This window comes from Carassius carassius, chromosome 30 (genome assembly GCF_963082965.1).
Source record: "Carassius carassius chromosome 30, fCarCar2.1, whole genome shotgun sequence".
Lineage (NCBI taxonomy): Eukaryota > Metazoa > Chordata > Actinopteri > Cypriniformes > Cyprinidae > Carassius > Carassius carassius.
In genome coordinates, this window is record NC_081784.1 from 28169522 (window position 1) to 28182188 (window position 12667).

Consider the following 12667-nt stretch of genomic DNA (forward strand, 5'->3'; position numbering starts at 1 on the left):
GAAGGGAACATGGTTCAATCTGTTTATTTCATATTGTTTTGATAAAATTAAGTATTTTCTTTAAAAAAAAGAACTTTAAAAATTTACTAATGATGAATGATTTCCACTTTAGACTGGCTACTGCAAAAACATGAACAAATGATTAGTAAAGATGTGTGAATAGGGTAAAGTCTTGCTAAACTTTTTGTCATCGAGATGACTGTTCATTATTAATGATTATTAGACATATATAAACATTTGCAAGTGATGAATAGTTTCCACTTTGGATTGGGTACTGCAAAAACATGAACAAATAATTAATAGATTATTTGTTAAGATGTGTAAAAAGAGGTCTACACAACAACACAGCAAACAAAGACCAACAAATGAAGATCATTTACGAACTGAAGCTTACTGACATTTGTAAGCATTTCAATTTACATTAAATAACCATATGTTAATCATTAGGTAATGTAGTAAGTTCATTAATAAACATTTACAAGAACATTATATTATATTTATAGCTGTAATATGTGCATATATATTAACTAATGATATGTTAAGCATTATATAATGTTTCTTAATGATTTATCAATGAAAATTATAAAGTGTTAACTTTTTTTAATAGCTGTCTTAAAATTAGAGCTCTATGACTGCAAGTCACATTCCTATTTTGTGATCCTTGCATTACTATGGCATTAACAAATTCAGCACACAGGGGGCAACAGAGTTGTCTTTTGAAATTTTAAGATTACAATGTGTACAATGTAAATAGCAATGTGTAAATGTGTACCTTAAATGCAATGCAGGGGTGTGGTGCAGAACCAGAAGCTATATCTGTAGCAATGTCAAAATGATTTGTATTTGAATTCAGAAAAAAGACTGGGATTGGGTGGGGCTTAAACCAGAAGTTTGCTTAATCAAATGAGAAATTTGTTTTAAATATGATTATGTGCCTTTTGCCGTTTGTTTATTTGTTTTAAGAATTTATTTATTTATTTATTTTTGGTGTAAAACTCCTAAAATTATATATATATATAGTTGTTGTAGTTATAAAACATTATTAAATGTCTTCTTATTAAAAAATAACTGTGAATACAATCATCCACAACCACAAACAAGATGACTTCAGTCAAAATAGCTAAAATGAGCACATGGAAATTGAAAGAAAATATTCAGTGAAAATGACTTAAAAAATTACTATGCATAATACAAATGCAAATCTGAACAAATTAGAAATAATTCATAAATTACAGACCAGTCCTGGGAGAGAATAAGACATAGAGTTGTGTATCATATCGTACATATTTAAAACATTTAAATAGGGATATCAAATAGCAAAAATATATATTCTGCTCCTAAAGCCTGATGTAGATTGTTCTGTGCACACATTATGTTTTATTGTGACACATGACACTACAGGTGACATATATGATGGTTGGCTACAATATCACCGTCTCCCAAACCCTCATGCATGTATGAACAAGGTACCTCATGATTGTGACCACCACAATGTCGCTCACCTGTAGAGCAAAGGGAATGTTGGGCAGAGCCTGACCGTAAGTGTCATGGCAGTGCACCCCCAGTGCGCACCTCTGTCAACAAATCACTCAGCATCTTGGCCATGGAGCCCACGGTGCCTAAGCCAATGGTGTCCCCCAGGGATACCTCATAACAGCCCAGCTCAAACAACCGCTTTGCCATCTGGGCCAGAACAGAGAAAAGCCATGAAAACACCATCCCCCTTGGAAATATAAACGAGATGAAGGAGTGCACACAGAGAGCTTATTCTGAGTGTTAGAAAAGCACTGCTGTGTTACAGCGTCATGCAGGCTTTTCAGCAAACATCATAATAAGGGCCTTGTGGGATTACGAAAATTGTGAGAAGAAAAAATATGCAGAGCGCTCAACACTCGATAAGATTTATCGCATACTGGAAGGCCCATTTGATTTCGCTTAGACCAGTTATACACTGAAAAATTCTATTCAGATTGAACACCTTTGTGACTTGTGATTGTTTTACTTGTCCCTCATACGGACAGCCAAGAGCACAGGAAACATACCTGGAAATAAGTGAAAGAACTACTGAAAGGTAAAGTTCAGCACATTTTGGAGGATATATAGCTTTGAGTTTACATTAAAGCAGCATAGGTGAAATAATGCCAAGTGCTGTTTTACTGCAACCACAAGCAGATCAGTCCACAGTGGCCAGAACGGCTCTTACAATGGATTACATCTTTCACAGAATAAAACAAAATGTTCAGCAGCAGACCAAACATATGGTCGGTGTCAAATGGTTGTGACAAATACTACAAATAGTGTTGACAGTGGGAATGAGAAATGGTGCTAGAGAGTGTCGTGCAAGCTATATGTGCTTTCCATATGTGGAGGAAGCATGTTCTGCTAGAAACAGTGAACAAACAAGTGAAAAGTTTAAAATGTTTCTCTTGGGCTTGTGGTCGTCACATGATACTGCTGTGTGCTACCAGAATTTCCGTGGATTCTCTTCTTGAACATTAGGCATTGAGTCACATTTGCCAGATGAGTTCGTCAGACTGACTGCTCTCTATCAAGGTTTTTTTTTTCAGTAAAGAGCACAGACTGAAAACTCACATCTGGACTTGCACTTGTAACTGATACAAAGCACCACACTGCATGCACATCTGGAACTTGACTTATTTACTCATTAATTATGGAATAATTTCAGGCTGCATCTCAAAATCTCAACAGAGAACAGTCAAAAAAATGTAAGTACAATAAAAGAAACCACTGACCTTCTGGTTAAACCAAAGATCAGTCTTGGAACTTGCTTATATAACAACTGGCTCCTGAAAATTACAGTGCTGCAGTCATTTGCAGGGACAGTCACCTGGACCAAATGTCTGACTAAGTGGTATTATTTTGGCAGCTCAGAGGTAAACCTTGATTTTTATTTATTTATTTTTTTAATTATTATTTTATTTTAGCTTATTTTATTAAGAATTCAGCTACCAATAAGAGTTCAGCTGAAGGGAAAGTCATAACAATCCACACTGCAGAACATTCAAAAATGTCAGCGAGGTTCAAACCTTCAACTATTCAAGTCAAGTCACCTTTATTTATATAGCGCTTTACACAAAATACATTGCGTCAAAGCAACTGAACAACATTCATTAGGAAAACAGTGTGTCAATAATGCAAAATGACAGTTAAAGGCAGTTCCTCATTGAATTCAGTGAGGAACTATTAAGTAATTCAGACCATGATCCAGTATGCCACACCATTATTATTATTATTATTACTTTGATTAACCAATTTTCACATTTTCAGAATTCAGTATTAAGCTCTGCCAATTTCAAAAATATTTTCATTCTCAAAGTTCCTCCCAGGGTGGCTTCAATGGCCGAATCTGTTGACGGTTATGTCAAGTCAGCCCTAATCCTGAATATGAGGTTACATTCTTGACTACAAACCTTCCCTTTGCCAGTCCAGATCTTTATCTGCTTTTCAACAACCATTCTTTGAGTAATTATAATCTTGCGACACAATCTGCCAGTCTCTGCATCATTGGCAGATTGTTGGTCAGATTATCATTCAAAATTAGTGTTGAAGTGTGAAAGTGCTCAAAATGAACACTGGCCTATTACTTGAAGACAAAACTGGGTCTATAGCACACAGCCATGCCTTCCTGTTAGGCTGCAATCATTTCAAGTGATATTTTTCCTGCTCAATGTTAGTTAAGTAGTGACTCAGTACAGGTAACCGTAGAGCAAATGTGTACGATGGCAGCCTATCAGATAAATTTATTTTTGCAAAAACTGAAAGACACTTTAATTCCTAAAAATTTCTGGATACTATCTATAAGAACACTCCAATTTACACATTTTGGCATGTTTAACCATTTCACGGATAGTCCCCCAAAATCAGTCAATTCTGTATTAGGCTACTCATGGTTATTCCCAAGCAAGGCTGTAATCAAACATACAGACACAGGTCTTTTAGCCACTTTACATCCCTTCACCCCTTTGTTTAATCACAATCTTTTCATCATCCTGATTCGGCATCATTACTTGGCATTAACTTGATTTCCTTTCGATACTAGTGCACATAATGAGCACTGGCCTAAATCTCAAAGAAAACACATAGAAGAAGCTGGTGTCTGTGGAGCACATCCGCACACTGGTATGCCTTCCCGTTTGGCTGTAGAGATGACCTGCTCAAACCTTTGCAAACTCTCCTCTATGGAGCAGTTGATGTTCTTCCTGCTAAAAGTCTCTGAGGCGGAGCCAAAAACTGCCACTTTAGGAGCTCCTGCTGCAACCTTTAAGAGGAAACATTTAATCAAGTTTGTACTTATAGACGTTGGCTTTTGAGCACAACCTTGAATGATTAGCAAGGAAAGCAATCAACAGAAATAGGCTAAACATTTACAAATAAATGCTACAAGATGTAAAGGTCACGATCTTATGCAAAGATAAGGGGCAGTGAAAGCGTAGGCAGAGAAAATGCATAAATATAGGGGTTTATTAAACAAAAAAAACATCATTGACCTGGCATGGAAGGTAAATTGCAAATCTCACTTGTAAATAAATGTAAATGATGCAAATATTTACTTAAAATTGCCTGGAAGCCCTGAGTATTGGGAGTCAGAACAGGTTATCTAACATCAGGAGACCTTTTATTCCCTTTCAACGCTGCAGTGTGGTCTGCCATCTGAAAAACCAAAATGCAAACCAACAAGAATTTATACTCAAACTTTATCCCAAAGGATTTTGCACAAATGCAGTTTTTATGACATGAATACCAAATCCAGTGGTTTTGTGTGGACAGAAAAGCCACAGGATATCAGCCAATATGCTCTTGAGGATTCTGTGCTACCCACTTTGTAGACACAAAGCTAGTGGCTTCGATGACAGACAGCCCGGTCTGAGAGAGCATATCTATCAGTCGGATTTTGACCTCTGTCTGCACTATTTCCTGCACAAACACAATGGCAAAAATGTCTTAGGTTTCTATGAACACATCCAGGGAGCGTGTACAGCCACAACAGCACTGTATTATAGAGATGAATAATTTATTTTCCACCAACCCTTAATGAATTGTTTTCCTGTGAACATATACAATAGAACAGTCACAGTGTCTTCTAAAAATGTGCCTGTGGTAACACTTTTGCAAAATTAGACTGCTTCTTGCACATTTCAGTGAGTGGCATTAATACTGCATTCGTTTTTTTTATGTAACAGATGCTGAATGTGTCATGATTGGTGTAGCATACGCATCAAGACAGTTCAGAAATAAAATGTCCGGTGAGTGGCACTAAAAGTTAATGCTTTATCGCATTTCAAAATAAAGTACAACCTACACTAAACCATAACCTAAACCAGGGGTAAGCAAGTTCAGTCTTAAAGATCCATTGGACTGCAGAGTTTAGCTCCAACCCTCATCACACACCTGAACAAGCTAATCAATGTCTTCAGGATTACTGAGGCAGTAGAGCGCAGTCACGTGGGTACCCGCCAGCCTGCGAGGGTCGATGGGGATATGTGAAGAGTGGGGTGGGGCCGAGAGCCGTGGGAATGGAGCGAGGCCGGTGGAGTGATTGGAAATGAGCGACACCTGTTCGACCCACCGGTCTCGAGTCCCACAGAGGAGATGGAAGGATATAAAACAGGAGTGACGACAGTGAAGTGTTATTTTGTGTTTTGGTTCTTGTTTGTGTGGGGCAGTCGTCCGTGAGGGGCTGACGCACTGTTTTGTCTTTATTTTATTATTAAAGCTTGATTTGATTGTCCGCCGGTTCCCGCCTCCTTCTTCCCACGAAAGAACATTGTTACATCTACGTTGACTAAACCATGCTAAAGATATGTCTGATTAAAACGTCAATGATAGTATGTTGTGTGCTCACAATGATGTCATTACTGAACAAAAAATGTCACAGCCACTTATTATATTTATGTCTTTGAGTTTGTTTCGATGCTTTTTTAAAGAAGAATGAACATCATAAACATGCCAAGCTACAAGCACTTTTCGTTTTGAAGTCCATCTCTTTTCACAATTTTGACACAAGTGGAAGCTTCAGAGCACTGCAACTTGAAAAACAATGAGGAAGGAAAGACCATATAACAATTTCTCAGTGCTGTACGGAAAATCTGAAAGGTGGATTAAGACACATCCTCTGTCCAGTGCTTTCTGTCAAATGGTGCGTACAACATCATGTTTTGAATCTGGTCTTCAGATCCTTGCCAGGTCATTTATGACATAATGTGCATTGGAAACAAGCATTTCCTCTCTTCCAATTGTAAAACCAAAGCTTAACCTTTGAATTCAGTTAGTTACATTACCAAGGGACAATGCTGTGTTTGTAGAAGATTTAAATGGCTATAAAACCTCAGCCTCTTGATACTGAAACCATTGCTTTGAGGAACTGCACACAGCCTAGTTTCTTTACAGCTGAGTTTGATTTAATTGTGCTGTCATGGAGGGAGGAAATGGATTTGTTAGAGGAATGATAACAAACTTCTTTTTAAGCAATTTCTGACTGTCTGTGCTATGTAGGCTGAGGAGAACCATTGTGGTTTGTCCCGTTATCTCCCCAGACCTGCAGTTAGGACAGTCTATTAATTTCACTCATAAATCAAACTCATTCTTTTAACTCAAACCAGAAATACGGGCCCCATTAGAAATATCAATTAAAGCATTATTTTCTTATCAAGGAAATAAATTAGACCAAAACGATTTTGCTCTGTATTTTGTAAACCTTTCTGGCCCCTAGCTTTGAGTGGTATTTTCAAGAGGTTAAGCCAAAGCTGGGAGAGAGGCTGAATGAAGTGAAACAACGGTGCCATTTACTTTATTTAAAGAGCATTTCTATATTAGTCTGATAAACATTAGACATTAACTTTTCCAGTTTAAAGTTGTTTTGTTCAGTTTGGCTAAACAACAAATAACACGGAGTACAAATTAAAATAAACAAATGTGAATTCATAAATTTATTTATCTATGTTAGTGAATTTTCATGTCTTTATTTATAGTAAGTAAACATAATTAAACATTAATTATAATTTGTTTTTAGTTTTATCTTAGGTGAAAATTCAATTTTATAGTATAGCTATTTTAACTTTTCTTTGCAAAGAAATTAAGTTACAGATAGCCAAAATATTATTATAGTCACCTAACAGTACACTTACAATAATTTTGTCTTGTGTCTAAAGAAAATGTATGTATGTAAGTATGGTACAGTAATCACAATTGTGTTTCTCTGCTAAATATGATTTATTTGCTTTTGATTAATGTAATTCTCTAAAAATCTGCTTTAATGTAGAGCAAATTAATCAATATGCAAAAATAATGTTCAATTATTATGAATTGAAATTAACATTTTGTTGAAGAGTGGACCTTTTGCTTAGGCTAAGTACATAAAAAAGAGAATGTCTTTGCTGCTTTACTTGTATTAACTGTAGTGTATTATTTCTGATTAATATTGAATAAAAACATAAAGTTTGAACCAAGCCAAAATAATAATTTGAGACAAAGTTTATTGTTTGTTTGTTTTCACTGTAGTTTCCATCCCGTATGAACTCTGTGTACTATGGAAAACTGTAGGGTATAGGCCTGCCTGGGAAACAATGTCGTTTGGCATAGATAATGTGGTGTAGCTTGATGAAAAGCACCATTTTGTAATTAACCACAAATTAATAACAATATTTGAGAGCTCTGGTGGACATGTTTATTGTTTAGTTTTTTTAGTCACAAAGAATGCATATAATGTCATTAAGTCTCAAGTCTCACAGAAGGTTGATGGTGAGGGTAACATGAGGGTCCTTTATTAAAACTTCCATAATGGGATGAGCTTTACGCGATTGCTTTTCTCTCTGTGTTGCTGTATTTCCTAGAGCCATGTATAAATCTTGCACATGCAAAAACAGACCCCCACCTTCTCTTCCCACAGGAGCCATGGAAACCAAGGATAATCCTGCAAGAAACTTTCATAGCAGTGCTTGACCACAGCTGAAACGTTAACCATCTGGGTAGCACGGTCTGCTAGCCCAGTGCTGTTCCTGGGTGACACCTGTGGTGATCAGAGTGCATGCACTTCTGAGCAGCAAAAAGAGAGCATCGCTTCAAAAAGGGCATGGCATGACTCAGCTGTTACCATGGCAACAGCATCCCTGCCTGTACACGGCAATGTAGGGAAGGGGAGGGAAGACTGACGGAAGACGTTAGACGGCATTTTGTTAGCTTTAGACTGACAGCTCCATGTGAAATAGAGACCCGCTGGGAATCTAGGCTCTACAATAAGTCTAACCACAAGCTGCTCATTTTACTGCCCTTGGCTCCCCTCCCCAGCGGAAATCTACAGCTTCGGGGAAATATGCTGCCGTGATTGATCTCCTGTGACTGAGGCAGCTCATGCTTTTCAATGGCCGGCTGTGCCACTCTTGCCAATGTCAACTGTGCTCTGTTATAAAATCTCTCTGTAAAGCCGGGCTGCAATTTACTTGTGAAAGAGGCATTCTTCCTGGCCCAGGTGCTTACAATAGAGAGGTTTAAGGAAGCTCTTCCTCAATAAGATGCTGGTGTGCTGTGAGAGGGTCTGGCCTCTCTCGTGGGGGGAAAATGCAACTGGTAAGACCAGGAGCTGCATTTATTAGGTATCAGCATTTCTCACATGGCGTGAGATGATAAATCACAAGGTGACTTGATGAATAAAAAGAAAAGCAGTTTTAAGTTTTATGCTGAACAAGAGCAATAATATAAAAATGTATATCTATATATCTATCTAATATCTATCTATATATATATATATATATATATATATATATATATATATATATATATATATATATATATAATAGTAAAGCAATAAAAGGCTGTGTAATCAATTACAATGTTTCTTAAGACTAAGTGCACTTTTCACAATAATGTGAAAAAAGTTTTGGTAACACTTTACAATAAGGATCAATAGTTGGAATTAGTTAACTACTTTAGTTAACATGAATTAAGCATGAATAATACTTCTACAGCATTAAGTTAATGTTAATTTCAACAATTATTAGTGCATTATTAAAGTCAAACGTTATGCTTGTTAACATTAGTTAATGCACTTTGAATTAACATGAACTAACAATGAATGGCTGTATTTTCATTAACTAACATTAACAAATATTAGTAAATACTGTAATAAATGAATTTTTCATTGCTTGTTCATGTTAGTTAATATATTAACTAACATTAAGCAATAGAAACTTATTGTAAAGTGCTACCAATTTTACTATAAAGTTCATTATTTTGAGGGGGCTTTACTTATTTTGACATGTCGACCAACATAATAAAGCTTGTAAAGTACTTGATTGTAATTGTATCTATAGTGTTATTCATTATTACATTTAAAGTTAATATATGTTAAATGTACTAATTTGCAATGTCATATACATTAATAAAATTTCATAAATGCTTGTCAGGACATTCGGTTGTACACTTTATACAGAAATATACACAGTAATCTACTTAAGTGGGTCAAAAAAGTCCTTTAAAGTTCATCTAACTGCATTTAGTATAAATTTAAGCTTTCCGGATGTATTTAATTTCAATTAACATTTTAGTGCTCATTACATTCAGTTAACACTAAAGTGTATTATTTTAACTGTACTGCTTTTTCACAAGGGAAACATGGGTCGATGTGTAAACTTTGGCTTCTTTAGTGTCCAAACAAGTTGTGATAGCAATATTTGCCCGGCCAATTTCTTTTTATTTTTTTTTTACAATTACCAAGTAGTGTTGAAATTACACAATTCACATTAAGTATCTGATTCATTTCCTTGGACTTTTCCTGGAAATCAAAGTTTTTTAAATTCTCTGACATGTTAGCCAAATGAATTGCAAAGACTACCCATTAATCTTCCTAATTCCATTTACATATATAGTCCACATACAAATCTGCAGTCTTTCCTATATGTGCATGAAAGTATGTAATCCAACCCAAACACTGAGCCAGGAGTATAGACTGGAACATTCAGCGCTGGGGTGTGTATGATTCAGAATTGCCCCCAGCTGGAGTTAGCCGAATTAGATCTGGGTCCCTACCGAACCATTTAGGATTTCCTTTCCTTGAATGCTCTCTAACTAAAAGGACAAAAAGTGGACATTCATCTTGACAAATACCAGCTGTCTAGGTTTACTTCAAAGAGGTAAGCTACACCTTCAGGGCATCCTGGATAATGTAAAGTATCACAGCACAGGTGAGCGAGTGTGGGGGCTTTTCTGAACTTATTTTATCATCCCAAATGTGCTCTCATAAACATTCAGCCACTGAGTACATCAGGAGGATAAAATGTTAAATAAAGCACAATTTCATCAGCCATTACCTGAAAGCATGGGTTATTTTGGACGTACCAGATGTTCGCCTCTTTAACCTTATTCCTCTTGCAATTTTAGATGATTTAGGAGCAAACTAGTATACGATGGGCTATGTTTTGCACAAACAAATCCTGCTTGGTTAGCTCTGGGCCTCTCGTGAATTAATCTTTGCCTCTGTGAACTTAAATTGCTCAAATATTTATGCTTTGCTGTCTCTTGTAATGTAATCACTGATGGACTATCTATAGGGAGCAATGGTGCATTTTTCCTGCAGGTCAGTAGATCAGTGGGCTGACTGTTGACACTGAATTCAGATATAAAGTAAATATGTAAAGATTTGGAAGGGAGTAGATGTCAAACCTCAAAGTAGCTGATCCACAATGTTCTCTATCTGGCAGCATTCATGTGCTCTATCATATATTTAAGGTGGTTTTGAGCGGATTTTAATGCTGGTATTTATGGACTTTTGTACAATATTAAAATTGCACTGTATTGGATCCCTATTGGAATATGAGTTGTCAAGTAAAGAACCACTGAACTTGGTAGCAGGGCTGTTGTCATATCAGCCCTGGCCCTGTAACCAGGTGTAATGTAGCCATTGTGGGTACACCCAAAGCAAAGTTTGCCCTGTGAATTTAAGCAATAGTTTGGGTTCCCAGTCTGTTTTTTATTCGCAGTCCATCCCTGAGTGTAATTGATGACACTACAGTGAGTCATACACTCAGTCACTCAACAGGCTGTGCTGTTCCACTGCAAGACGCTGCAAGACAGGTTTTGAATGCTAGACCTTGGGATGACTTTAATGAGGGAAGTATTGAGCTCCACACCATGGATGATTTGGAAAGTTAAATCACAGATGTGACGAAGCCTTCTTTGGATGTGTTATTTGGAGTGCTGGCGTAATCTGTACCATTATGTCAATGAAAGAGTTTAGTTCTTCCCTTTTTCATCTTTAGGATGGAAACAGATGTGAGAAATATTCTTTATGGGGAACAGGTTTAGATGAAGTATCAAAGAGGTTTTAAGCCATCAGATAAATCCTGAAAACATAGAGAACTACCCAAAACTCAAGCCAGATTCGATCAATTTTCGTCCATACGATTTCAATCGTCCCATAGAAACTGCTAGAATAGATTCAGGCTTTGATTGCAACATCAAAAGTTCAGTGTGTGTGCACTCTTGGGAAACATACACTGCAGGCTGTACAAGCAGAGCTTGTGGATAATAAAAAAAGTGTTACTGAGACAGACCATCACAGGTTTACACCAAAAGCAGTGAAGATTGTTTCTGACAACTGTTTAGAATGATTTCAGTGGTCTATATATATAAATTGTACATGAGTGTGGTCCTCACTGAGGAAGTCAAAAATAGCTTGAGAAATCTGTTAGTATTAGCAGTAATATCAATGGCAGTTGCTTGGCTGGCACAGGACTCCCTGAATAGAATTTGAAATCTGCCATGTTTTCTCATAGACACTCAGGTCTGAGCATGAAGGTTTTAGAACCATGACAATGCTTATTGAAAAAGAACTTCTTTGGTTTGGTTTTGGCAGAGTATGCCAGGCACAAGCTGTAAAATTGCAACCCTATTCTAGAAAAGGGGACAGGGAGCAGCACTTCATTTGCATAATACTGTACATGATATTTGCACAAAAACAGCATGTTTTTGCTTCTGTTAATATCAGTATAATACATGATCTATGGGGTATTTTGAGCTGAAACTTCACATACACATTCTCGGTGCACCTTTTAATGTCTATAAGATGTCATTTAAACAGCTTTGGTTAATTTTAAATTACTCAACACAATTTGTGATGATGTCTTGTGTTGACCTTTGTATTTTAGTAAAACAATCAGCTAAATCTTTTCACCCGTCTATTCATATGGTTTCTTTCCCAAATGCTCTTTTTTTAACAGAATATTAACTATCAAGGATTTTGAAAGTGTAGCTTTTGAAGAACCTAATAAAAACTTTCTGTGTTCAGCATGTCACAGATTATCCATAATGTAGTCCCAGCACAGGCCGCATAGTTTAATTTTGGATTTTTGGATTACTTCGCTAAAACACAAAGTATTAACACATTTTGACATTGATACATGCGGACAGATGTTTTAATGTGATTCTAGATGTTTTGGGTGGAATTTTTAATTGCATTGTGGAGGGATCCTGGCTCGCTCCACACAAAATACAAATCCAATGAGTTCAAAAAGGTTTCAGATATATTTCAGCACTCAATTTACTGGAACAAAGTGAAAAAAAATGGCTGCTGACAGCTAAGGTTTGCAAAAAGTAATTCTCTATAGAAAACTTTTGTTTCCTGACTGTGCTAAATTATTTAGATCAAATATTAATC

General features: G+C 36.4%; 1 pseudogene; it reads right to left on the minus strand.

The window, feature by feature from the left end:
* Positions 1–7981, minus strand: part of LOC132110272 (3-hydroxy-3-methylglutaryl-CoA lyase, cytoplasmic-like) — a 47329-nt pseudogene extending 39348 nt beyond the window's left edge.
* Positions 7982–12667: the final 4686 nt, after the last annotated feature.